This window comes from Protopterus annectens, chromosome 15.part0, assembly GCF_019279795.1.
Source record: "Protopterus annectens isolate FY-2018-M chromosome 15.part0, PAN1.0, whole genome shotgun sequence".
In the NCBI taxonomy this organism is placed as follows: Eukaryota; Metazoa; Chordata; order Ceratodontiformes; family Protopteridae; genus Protopterus; species Protopterus annectens.
The window spans coordinates 17,907,785-17,919,998 of record NC_056749.1 but is presented as its reverse complement, the minus strand read 5'-3'; the positions used below and the strand labels follow the sequence as shown (position 1 = coordinate 17,919,998).

General features: G+C 41.2%; 1 protein-coding gene across 1 annotated transcript in view; it reads left to right on the top strand.

The window, feature by feature from the left end:
- The window catches only part of PODNL1 (podocan like 1), a 906,607-nt gene that overhangs the window by 814,275 nt on the left and 80,118 nt on the right, over positions 1 to 12,214 (top strand). The gene's annotated exons all lie outside the window — the stretch shown is intronic.

Sequence of the window (12,214 nt, the reverse complement as noted above, 5' to 3'; positions counted from 1 at the left end):
TTTAAAATTATTGACCAAGTGGTTAAAAATGAGAGAGGTGGTCCCTGGGCTCTTAAATTTGAGGAAAATGAATTATTGTAGCAAGTTAGATTAAATGCCTATAATTTCCCAGGTCTGAATGATTCTTGTTCTAGTCAATGTGTGCTTAAAATGAAGGCCTTGAAGAGATGAAGTTGAGTGCCTGAAATGAATTTAGTTGTTCCCTTTAAGTCTTTTTAATCAACACATTTTTTTTATATGTGTTTCTTTTTTATATATGTTTATTTACATATGTATTTCTTCTACACATATTTGTATATGTAATATTTCTATATGTGTAATTCGCTTATATTTTGTTACTATAACTTTAAGATGCCGATTGTTATAATCGTGATTTTTTTTTTGGAGCCTTATTTAAAACCTGTAAGCACTTTTGACATTATTGTCTGAGGAAGTTCAACAATAAGGTTTGGACAAAAGCGCTTGCAATAAATTTTTCTAATGTTAATACTCTATTCTATCGCCTATACCCTTATTTTTAGCTCTAGACCTGTTTGATTTACAGAAGTGCAGCAAATTCGTTAGGTTTAGGTTGGAGATTGCTCTGTAGGCCAGGCATAAGTCTCCTCTAAGAAGTCTATATGATACTGAGTAAAGTGACAGGGACTTTAGTCGGTTTGTGTAAGACACATGCTGCAGTCCCTTGATCTTCCAAGTTAGAAACCTCTGAGGTCTCTCCAGTTTCTGCAAGTGCCTTGTACGGTGCATGCCAAAAGGAGCGTAATACTCAATTATGGGCCTGATTAGTTACAAGTATAGAGGGGTTATAACCTCCTTGGCTCTAGAGGTGATGCTTTTGCTAATCAGGTGCACTATGTAGAAAACCTTCCTTACTACAGTAAACACATGGTGGTCAAAGTTAAGGTCGCAGTCTACTTGTGATCCCAGATCTTTTACCACTTTGTAGGCACATAGGATATTGTTAATTTGACAGTGTGAAGGGACATTGTTTTTACTGAAAGGAATGATGATGCATTTCTTTTCATTCAGTTTGAGACCGTGACTAAGACACCAGTCATTGGTCTGTGTAAGACCCTCCTGAAGTATATTGACATCATTTGGAGATTCAGTAATTGCACTCAGTTTGCAGTCATCTACAAACTTGGTCAGCCACAGCCCCTTAGTTTTTGCTTGAACTTCGGAGAAGTATATATCAAACAGTAGGGGGCCCAGTATTGACACTTGTGGCACCCCGCAAGTGACAAGTCTTCTGGTTGATATGGAGTCACCCACTTTAATAGTGTGTGACTGGTTTGTGAGCCAGTTGGCAACCCATCTTACAACAAAGGGGTTTACATTCACTTCACTGAAACTGATGACTAGATTCAAGGAAAAAGTTATTGCATTCAGCAATTGGCTAAGTAGCTTGTGCCATTAATCATCAACAATCCTACTTGCTTTACAAAGGATGGTTTTCACCTCTCATTCATGGGCTTCCACATACTGGCAAAACCCTTTGCTGTCCCCATCATGCCTTTTTTTTAGGCAGAGTTCATCTAAAGAATATACCAAACTAACAAACAAATCAAATCATAGATTGAACAACATTAAGGTGGCTTTTTTCAATGCCAGGAGTCTTAACAAGAAACTGCCCAATTTGAAGGAACATCTGCATCTTGAATCAGTGCATGTTTGTGTAGTCACTGAGCAAAGCTGGATCCAGCACTGGGCGACATAGGCAGTCACCTAGGGCCAGGTCTGGGAGGCCATTGATCAGGAGGCTTCAAAATTAACATTTTAGTTAATAATATTAAAAAATAATTCTTAACACTGTGGTGGCACCGTCTTCTCCTGTAAGGAGGACCATGCATGCATCGCATGCACGCACACCAACAGAAATGTAAACAAATTCCACACTTGCTCGCAAAATTTAAACTAGCCTAGCCGTTCCATTCGGACTAAGTAAGTGTGTGTGTGTGTGAGATTTAAACTAGCCGTTATTTTCGAAGTGTGTGTTTGTATGTATATAATTTAAACTAGCCATTATGTTTGAAGTAACTGTGTGTGTGTGTGTGTGTGTGTGTGTGTGTGTGTGTGTGTGTGTGTGTGTGTGTGTGTGTGTGTGTGTGTGTGTGTGTCTGTGTGTGTGTGTGTGTGTGTGTGTGTGTGTGTGTGTGTGTGTGTGTGGGGTTGCTGTATGAGACAGAAGGTGCGTCTGCTGCTGTGTGAGAGAGCAGATGTGCACGTGTCGCTATGTGAGAGAGTAGAGTGTGTATGTGTGTATTGCTGTGTGAGAACAGAAAGGTGTGTGTGTGTGTGTGTGTGTGTGTGTGTGTGTGTGTGTGTGTGTGTGTGTGTGTGTGTGTGTGTGTGTGTGTGTGTGTGTGTGTGTGTGTGTTCACTGTCAACTGTCCAGACTTAGCCTCATAGTTTTGGTCTGTTTCTCATAAAATTTGTTGTTTACTGGCAAATCATGGAGTCAGTAAATGGCATACATTTGAGTTTCATACATCATATCCTTCAGAAAATGCATGATAACACAAATCCTGTTATTCTAGCAACTTTCTAAGTTAAAAAGAGCAATATTTAAAATCTGTCACTAGTTTTGGCCCATTGTATCCCCAAAAAAAAAAAAAATTTCTTGTTTCCCACCTTTCTAAGCTAGTATAGTCCAGTTTTCAGGCTAGTGCTGAATTCAGGGCTGTGTTACAAGTTTCTGAATTTCCCATACATTACTTGGATAGAGGGAAGTTTTTCTGTTCACCTGTGAGAGAGGGGAACTTTGGGCAGCCATCTGTCCCTGGAGGAGTGGTTCCAGCCCAGAAGTTGGTAGTTTAAAAACCGCGTTTGCATGGTTTTGTGCGCCGGGCAGCACCGGTTAGCTAGGGTTAAATTATTCCCGGCTCCACTAAGTCTCCTCTTCAGTTTTTCACTTGAAACTAGTCTAACTCTCAACCTAAGCACTCAAAAAGCATCCTACAGTCCAGCACTTGCTCAGACCTAATAGCAAGCACTAATATACCCCAACACTTGACTGCCCAGCAGGGCAAGGCTCTTTATCCACCCCTCACCAACCAAGTGACTAAGCAGCTCACCCTACTATTCAGACATGACCAAAGGGCAACTTCAGGTGTACTCTCCAGTCCAGCTGGTGAATCTGGGTATCCTGAGGCAATGTTACAACTGCCTCATATACACAGACAGCCCTCTCCTCCTACCACAAAACACTAGCATATGCGAGAGATGCAATTATACAGCCAAACTGGAGGCTAAGGTCTCTCCACCCAAGACTGGAACAGACAGTCATGAGGAGAAGGTTAACACTTGCACCACACCTCCAGCCTCACATAGACCTACTAAACCAGCACTGGCAAAAAATACACATAAATACACAAAATCATACTCAGAGGCTCTAAATAAAAACCTGCAAAAGCATCAGAGAGCTCCAAAGCAGACACCCACAAAACCTGCACCTCCCGTCACAAACCAGACAACACATAAAACACAAAATCAATGTGCCGCACAATCACAGCCCTTAAGGTGAAATAACATACCTAACACACTAGTAATAGGTGACTTAATAGTCAGGCACACTGACAACCCACTCACTAGGCTGGACAAGGAGAAGGTTACTGTTAGCTGCCTATCGGGAGCCAGAATCCGCCACATAACACAAGCACTCAGGTCAGTCCAGAACAAGTACAAATATGACTCTGTCATTGTTCATGTTGGTGTGAATGACCTGAGATGTACCTCCCTGGACTACATGAAAAGAGACATGGAAGAGCTCTCTGATCATGTAGCCCAGGCGGGTATGACCCTGACCCTGAGTAGCATCCTGCCCTTACCAAGAATGATACCTCAGTATAAAGAAACAATTATCAATTTCAACAATTGGCTAAGCTTCTGGTGTCATTCAAAGGGGGATCCAGTGCCTGTCAGCCTGGGATGACATGCTCGACAAGCCACGTTGCTTCGCAAGAGACGGCTTGCACCTGTCACCCCTTGGCTTTCGAATACTGGCCAAGGCTCTTGCTGCCCCCATAGTGCCTTTTTTAGGCAAGGCTCAAAATTCAAAACCACCACCGTAAACAGCACAAGTAAAAAAATGAGGGTTATGCTACTCAATGCCAGGAGTTTAAATCTCAAAATGCATGCGCTCGAAGCACTCCTAAGTATGGAGAACATCGACATCTGTGCAGTAACTGAAACCTGGTTCAAGGCTCTAGAGAGCACTCCAGCACTACTGGGCTACAACTCATACCACACATTTCGGCCACAGAACATGGACCAAAACACAAAAGGAGGGGATGTATCCATATTCATGAAGGATACTCACACCTCCAGGTTAGTGGTGCAGCATGATACCTCTGAGATCATCCATGTGCAACTAACATCGGGCAAATCTGCAATGCAAATTGTGGCCTGCTACAGATCAGCCTCCATGACCCAGGACCACCACTCCACCTTTCTGGAGACACTGGAAAGCATGAAGGTCCTACCGAACACCCTGATACTGGGCGATTTCAATTACCCTACCATTAACTGGGAAAACTACTTGAGTACAAACTCCCAGGCTCAGCGCTTCCTGGAATTTATCAACTCAAATGCCCTGGATCAGCTGGTAAACACCCATACAAGAGGCCACAACATATTGGACCTGGTCATCACCAACATGGGCGACAGGTGTTCTGTACAGGAGGTCAACCCATCACTGGTTAGATCAGACCATAAACTAATCACCCTGGATGTCCACACCCCACCACCACCCCCAACCAAGGAAACCACAGTGAAAAACTTTTCTAAAGCAAACTTCACCTTACTTAAGGCAGAGGTGGTAAGTTTCACAGCCCCCACGCTAAAGGATAACACTGCCCAAGATGCAGAATCCTTTACAATTGCACTCTATGAGCACCTAAAAGTATGCATGGATCGTGCCATCCCTAGCAAGACCAAGATTCACTCCCCTAAGAGAAGGAAACCAGTCTGGTGGACCACTGCCATAAACAGGTTATACAACAGAAGGAGGAAACTAGTTCAGAAAAAAGCAAATCCCAAGAAGGAAAGACATCCCTGATCAGTATCAGTAAGAAAGTAAGGTCCCTCATAAAATCATCCAAGGCTAACTTTGAAAGAAAAATAGCCAAGGATTCGAAAGATAACCACAAAGCCTTTTTAGCTATGTCAAGAATCTAAGTGGCAACTCGCAGATATGCTCTGAGCTAGTGCAAAATAGCACAAAATATACTGAACCTACTGATATTGCCAACATCCTGGCAAATAGATTCAGTGCAAACTTCACCTCCCTCCATACCTCTCAACCTCAGAGTAAGAAATATGGACAAAGCCATGAAAAAAGTGGTACAAACAGGGACAATTTTTAAATATTGCTCTTACAAACTTAGAAAGTTGATAGAATAACAGGTTTTGCATTAGCATGAATTTTCCGAAGGGTATGAAGTCTAAAACTCAAATGTCTGTTATAATTTTCTAACTTCAATCTTTAATGACTTGCCAGTAATTTGCCAGAAAAAACACAATTTTATGAGAACCGGACCAAAAATATAATGCAAAAATCTGGGCATTCTGCAAAACTCTGTACAGTTGAGAGGTATGCCTCCCTCTCACCTTCAAAAGGGCCCACAACAATACCAGAAAAAAGTGTAGTGTCCAGGAAATCATAGAAGCACAGGTGAAAACAGCCCTTTCAAAAGCGAAAAACACAGCATCAGTGGGGTCAGATGGTGTCCCAGGCTGCGTCTTGCACGAACTACAGAATGAACTAACCCCCCCACCTAAACACGCTGTTCAACCTCAGCCTCTCCACAGACTACATGCCCATAGAATGGTGCACAGCAACAGTTATTCTGCTCCACAAAGGAGGGGCCACAACTAACCCTGGTAACTATCGCCCCATAAGCCTGACTAGCCTGGTGTGCAAGGCTATGGAGCGCATCATCATGGAACTCATTAACAAAGACATTGGGAACCTCCAAACACTTGACCCAACCCAGTTCAGCTTTAAGGGCAGATCATGCCTACTAAACCTGGTTGACTTCTTTGAGACAGTCACCAAGGCCATAGATGAGGGAAAGGTGGTTCACACAGCCTACCTTAATCTTGCCAAGGCGTTTGACACCATTCCTCACTCGGGTATTATAGAAAAACTCACCAGCCTGAACATAAACCCCTACGTCACAAGATGGGTTGCCAACTAGCTTACAGACAGAACTCACATGGTAAGAATAGCGGGCTAAAGGTCCGACTCTAAACCAGTCACAAGTGATGTCCCGCAAGGCTCGGTTCTGGGACCCCTACTATTTAGCATATAGTTCTCAGAAGTACAGGCAAACACAGGAGGACTATGGCTAACCAAGTTCGCTGATGACTGCAAACTGGGAGCCATAATTGACTCTCCGGCTGACACGTACATCCTTAAAAAAGGCCTTACTGAGACAGACACCTGGTGTCAAAGTCATGGCCTCAAGCTAAATGCCAAAAAATGCATAGTCATCCCATTTGGGAAAAACAAAACACCCACAAATTACCACATAGGCAGCAGCCCCCTTAATACAGAAGAGTTAATAAGAAATCTGCGGACCCAGGTAGATAGTAATCTCTCCTTTGACAATCATATTGCCAAAGTAGTTAGGAAATCCTTCTATGTGGCCCATCTAATTACTAAGGAGTTCAGATCTAGAAATAAAGAGGTTATAGTGCCCGTCTACTCGTCACTCATCAGACCCATCATAGAGTACAATGCCCCATTTGGGATGTACCTCACAAGACACTTCCAACAGCTGGAAAGACCACAAAAACACCTCACCAAGAGGATTACTGGTCTCAAACATATATCCTATGCAGCCCGACTGAAAAAACTCCGGCTGTACTCAGTGGCATATGGCTTACTCAGAGGTGATCTCTGCCTGACTTACAAAGCCATGTCCAACTCAGAATTGATGGACATGCTCCACCTAGAGAAATCCAAGTCACTGCGAGCCACGTGCACTACTGAGCTAAATTCACCGCAACAATAAATAGAACATGCTGGAGGGATAGATTCCTGTCACAGAGACTCCCCATGCTTTGGAACAAAATTCCTAACTACATTAGGCAGAGCCCCTCACTAACACTCTTCAAGAGAAGCCTTGACGAGTGGATGGGTAACAGAAAATATACCCCTGGGATCACTTCATTGGCTCTGCTTGACAGAGGCTCAGTTAATTAATGAATGGGGCGGCGAAAGCTGACACACTGTGGCTAGGCTTAAAAATGCACTCTGGCAGATAGCCTAGTACCTACCTATGAACCTATTATTTTAGGCTTTTTCCAGATTTGTTGCACTAAGAGGTTGACAGGTATGCATACCTCTCAACTGTCAAGACTTTTGCAGAATATCCAGTTTTTGGCTTATATTTTTGCCCTATTCCTCATAAAATTTGTAGTTTTCTGGCAAATCACTGAGGATTGAAATTATTGAATAATGCAGTATATTTGAGTTTCAGGCTTCATATCCTTCAGAAAATGCATGCTACCACAAATCCTGTTATTCTAGCAACTTTCTAAATCTAAGATCAGTACCCCCTCCCCATTATTTTAGGATTTGCCCAAATTTCTTATGCTAAGAGATTGAGAGGTACAGAGGTATGGCATGTAATGTCCTAGTTAGGGGAGAGGGCAGGTTAGTCAATTAACCTGATCAGGCTTGACCCTGTAACTTGGTTACAGGAGACAAGAGACTGAATCCTGTACATCAACTACCAGACTGCTGATGGAATTGTGAGCTTCAGTGGAGACAAGAACCTGAATCCTCTATATCAAGTACCAGACTGCTGACGGAATTGTGAGTTTGAGTTTCAGTATATTTTCAAGGGGATTATGAGTTTGAATGCATTTTCATGGAATTGTGAGATTCAAGGGAAGAGAAGTTTACTGTTGCTCATGCTAAGTCTGTTTTCAATATGCAATCAGCCATTTTGTTTAGCAAATGGCGGTTACTGTTTGTGCTGTAGAATCTGAAAGCAGTTTTAGTAGCATAATTGTATTTGGTGCAGAAGGCAGTGGATTCTACTCCCACACCATGCAGATGGAGTGCTGGTATTACACGTCTTTCGATTGCTGATTATTTGGCACATTTTAAGGGGGGATAGGGGTTCTACACTCATGAGTACGTCCTCCTTTGTATGACATGCCTAGTAACTATGAACATGTTGTTGGGTTGTTAGTTATTCCTTATTGCAATATTACCAGCTTACTAATTTTTTTTTTTTATGTAACATAGGCAATTAATTCTTCAAGGGCATCAGGCACTGAATTTGTAGATGAAACATTGAAATGTAAAGTTGCTTGCCGGTAGCAACCTCTTCACCTTTAACAATTTTACTAATTTTTAACTTTTTAACTGTTAATAAATAAAACCAAACGGAGAATTCAGCAAAACACCAACAAAGCAACAAACAATAATCCACACGGGATCTTCATAACGTAGCCTTTATTCACCAAAATAGCAGCACTTTATTCAGTAAGCGCTTTCGTCTTACTAATGACTTCTTCAGACTGAATAAAAATTCTTCTTACCAACCACATATATACTTAATTTTCATTAATTGACTAATTATTCAATTAGAAAATATAATTTCAAAAATGAAACACATTATTTAAAGCAACAATACTCTAAAACATTTATGTTCATGACTTCATAGACGCACATAATTTTCATATATAAATGTTATTATTAAAAAAAAAAATTCAAAACATTTAACGTTTCAACCTTTTTCTTTTTAGATAAACTTTAATTGTTAACTGTTGTTTTAGATAAACTTTAATTGTTAACTGTTGTTGACCAAAATGGTATAATGCCGGTGGGGAGAAGGGTTCCCAAATGCCAAAATGTTGTATTTTTACATTGATGACAAGATGATTTCCATTGCACTTTTCCTGTTTAATGTTAAGTGCTGTTTGAAAGGAGGTGGTGTCAGCAGAGGAAAAGTATAATGCTCCAAAATTTGTAGTCATCTGTATATTTGGTGAGTTAGACAGTGAAGTCAATCCTGACACTGGAAAAAGATGTCCAAATGAAGTAGCCACAGTAAAGATCCTCAAGGAATTGCACTGGTAACAGGGAATTGTGCGGAGCATGGACAGTGACTAACACAAATTCTCTACCAAATAAATAATACTTTAGGGAGATGAGGGCCCATTTTATAGCAAGACATTCTCTTTCTGTAGCTGAAAAATGTCTCTCTGCAGTGCTAAGTTTTCTATTTATGTAACAGTTAGGTTGCTCGCCTCTGCCTGTAACCTGAGATAAGACTGTACCCGGGCTTATCACACTGGCATCTTTGTGCCCTAAAAATTGTCTGGAGCTGCTAATATCGATGCAGTGCATATCATATCTTTTAGTTGCCTAAAGACCTGCTTCAAATATCAAAATTATCTTTAACCTCGTCCTCAGTCAGATCAAGCAATAATAGCAAACTTAGGGATAAATTTGTGATAATAACCAGTCAGGCCTAAAAAAGGTTATAACCTGTGTCTTAGGGGGTTGGTGTGGGCCGTACTTAAAATTTTCTCAGCCTGTGGTTTTACTGTACCTCAATCTATTATATAACCCAAACAACAGGTCTCTGCCATGTTAACATGCATTTAGCTGGGTTTAGCAGGTAACCCAGCTTGAAGAAGGGAATTTAAATTTACTTTCATTTTAAGGAAATAGCTTTTACAGTGTTCAGCAAATATTGTTATCATCCAGGTGACAACCGCACATTTGGTATGGGATCTAAAAGTGTTGCCTATCAGCCTCTGGAATGAAAAAGTCTCATTGCCACCCCCCCCCCCCCACACACACACACACACACACACACACACACCATGCTATTTTCCTTAACCTCCGAGGCCTAGTGGAATTTGCTAATAGCTTTTGGTTAGCTCCAAAGTGAACAGAAACCTGGTCTTACACAATTCAGTACTTCTGCTGGGTATATGGGAGATAAATAAATGTAGAAATGTTGGTTAATTTTCTGAAGTCATTGCAAAACTTCAGAGTACCATTAGGCTTGCAGACCAGTACAGTGGGGCTGTTCTACTCACTTTGAGATTCTTCTGTGACCTCAAGTTTGATTGTTTTCTGTACCATATTCTTAATTGCTTGACACTGGGATTCTGGTATTTGGAAGAGCTTCAAATGTACTTCATCAGACATGGTTTCTATGCTGTGCTGAATTAAATTGATTCTGCCAAGCAACTCTAAAATATATCTTTATTCCTGTGTATAAATTTCTTTCCTTGTTTCTGAGGCATTGATATTGTTTTATCTATTCTGTCTTCAGAGCACACTATGGGGACCTTGGTTTCCTCTGTAAACATACTGACTGCATGACATTTCAGTTCCCTTTTCCCAGTTGTTTCACCCTATAACTTAATTTTCTTATTTTTTACTACAATTTTAAGTTGACCTTAACACATTGCAAGAAACATATTTTCAGCAGTGGGTACTGGCACAAGTACTTTACCCCCTCGTTTCAATTACCTGAGACAAACATTCTTGTTATATGGCCTCTGTAGTCTCTTCTGTGCTATCTCCATATCTTGTTTTACTATAGACATTGTAGCTCTCAACCTGCTCTGCTGGTCTACAAAATGCTCTATAGTGCTATTAATGGGGACGTTTTCCTCCTGTCATGTTACTTTTGTTATGTCTAGTAAGCCTTGACAGTTTCTGCCATAAAGCAGTTCAAATGGTATGAATCCATCTGAGTCATGGGGTACTTTCCTTACAGTAAAGAGAATATACAGATTCCATTGATCACAGTTTCTCCCATCCAGTAGTTCCATAGTCCTTTGTATTATAGACTATCATTTTATTAACTACCCAATGTCTGTGGAATACAGTTGTAATCAGCCATTTCACTTAAAAAAATTGATAAAGTTTGTACACTAGTTTATACAGGAATTATATGTTTAAGTCGGTAAGAATTTCTAAGGGAATTCCTACTCGCAGAAAGCAGTACTATTTCTTTTGCTATAGAATTTGCATTAACTCTTTGTAGAGGTGTCACCTGGGGAGATTTTGTTGAGGATGAAATGATTACCAGGAAATGCTGATGGCCTTTCCTAAACTTTACATGTGAGCCTGCAATGTTATGCTTTCAAACAGGATTTTCACAATGGGTATAGATATCAAAGCACTCTTAAATACTGGGACGAGTGCTGTCCTTTTACCGGAGAAAAAAATGCTATGCCCTTCCTAACTCCAGGCCAGTAAAATCTAGCCAAACAACTTTTGCCATAAGCATTTCTAAATGTCCACCCAAAATCTGGCTATGAGCTAATTTCATTTGAGATGTTCTAAATGACCATAGGTTCATAGGTTGGTACTAGGCTATTGGCCCTAGGGCCTATGCAAGCCTAGCCATAACAATTCCTTGGATATTTCTTCCCACATTAATTCTCCAGGCCCCTGTCTAGCAGGGCGACTGACATGATCCCTAGGGTGAATCTCCTATCTCCCATCCAATCATCAAGGTTCCTTTTGAAGAGGGCCAAAGAGGCGCTCTGCTTGATATGTATGGGCAGTCTATTCCAGAGTATGGGGAGTCTCTGGGTTAGGAACCTATCCCTCCAGCATGTTTTGTTCATTGTGATGACAAGGTTTAGATCCCTGGAGCATGTGGCTCTGAGGGATTGGGATTTCTTTAAGTGGAGCATGTCCATCAGCTCAGGGTTTGACATGGCCTTGTATGTTAAGCAGAGATTGCCTCTGAGTAGACGATATGCCACAGAGTATAGCTGGAGTTTTTTTAGATGGTCAGTACATGGCATCTGCTTTAGGCGTGTGATTCTTTTAGTGAGGTATTTCTATGGCCTTTCAAGCTGTTGCAGATGTCTTGTGAGGTACATTATACTCTATAATGGGTCTAACGAGGGATGAGTACAGGGGGACAATGACCTCCTTTTTTCTGGATGAAAAGCCCTTAGTGATGAGGTGTGCCACATAGAAGGATTTCCTGACTGTTGTGGCAATGTGGTTATCGAAAGTGAGACCACTGTCCACCTGTGTTCCTAAGTCTCTCATCACACTTTCGATGTTTAGTGTCCTGCCACCTATGTGGTAATTCATGGGTACATGTTTTTTTCCAAAGGGGATAACTATACATTTCTTGGCATTAAGCTTGAGCCCATGGCTCTGGCACCAGGCATCTGTTTCTGTAAGGCCCTTTTGTAGAATATCCACATC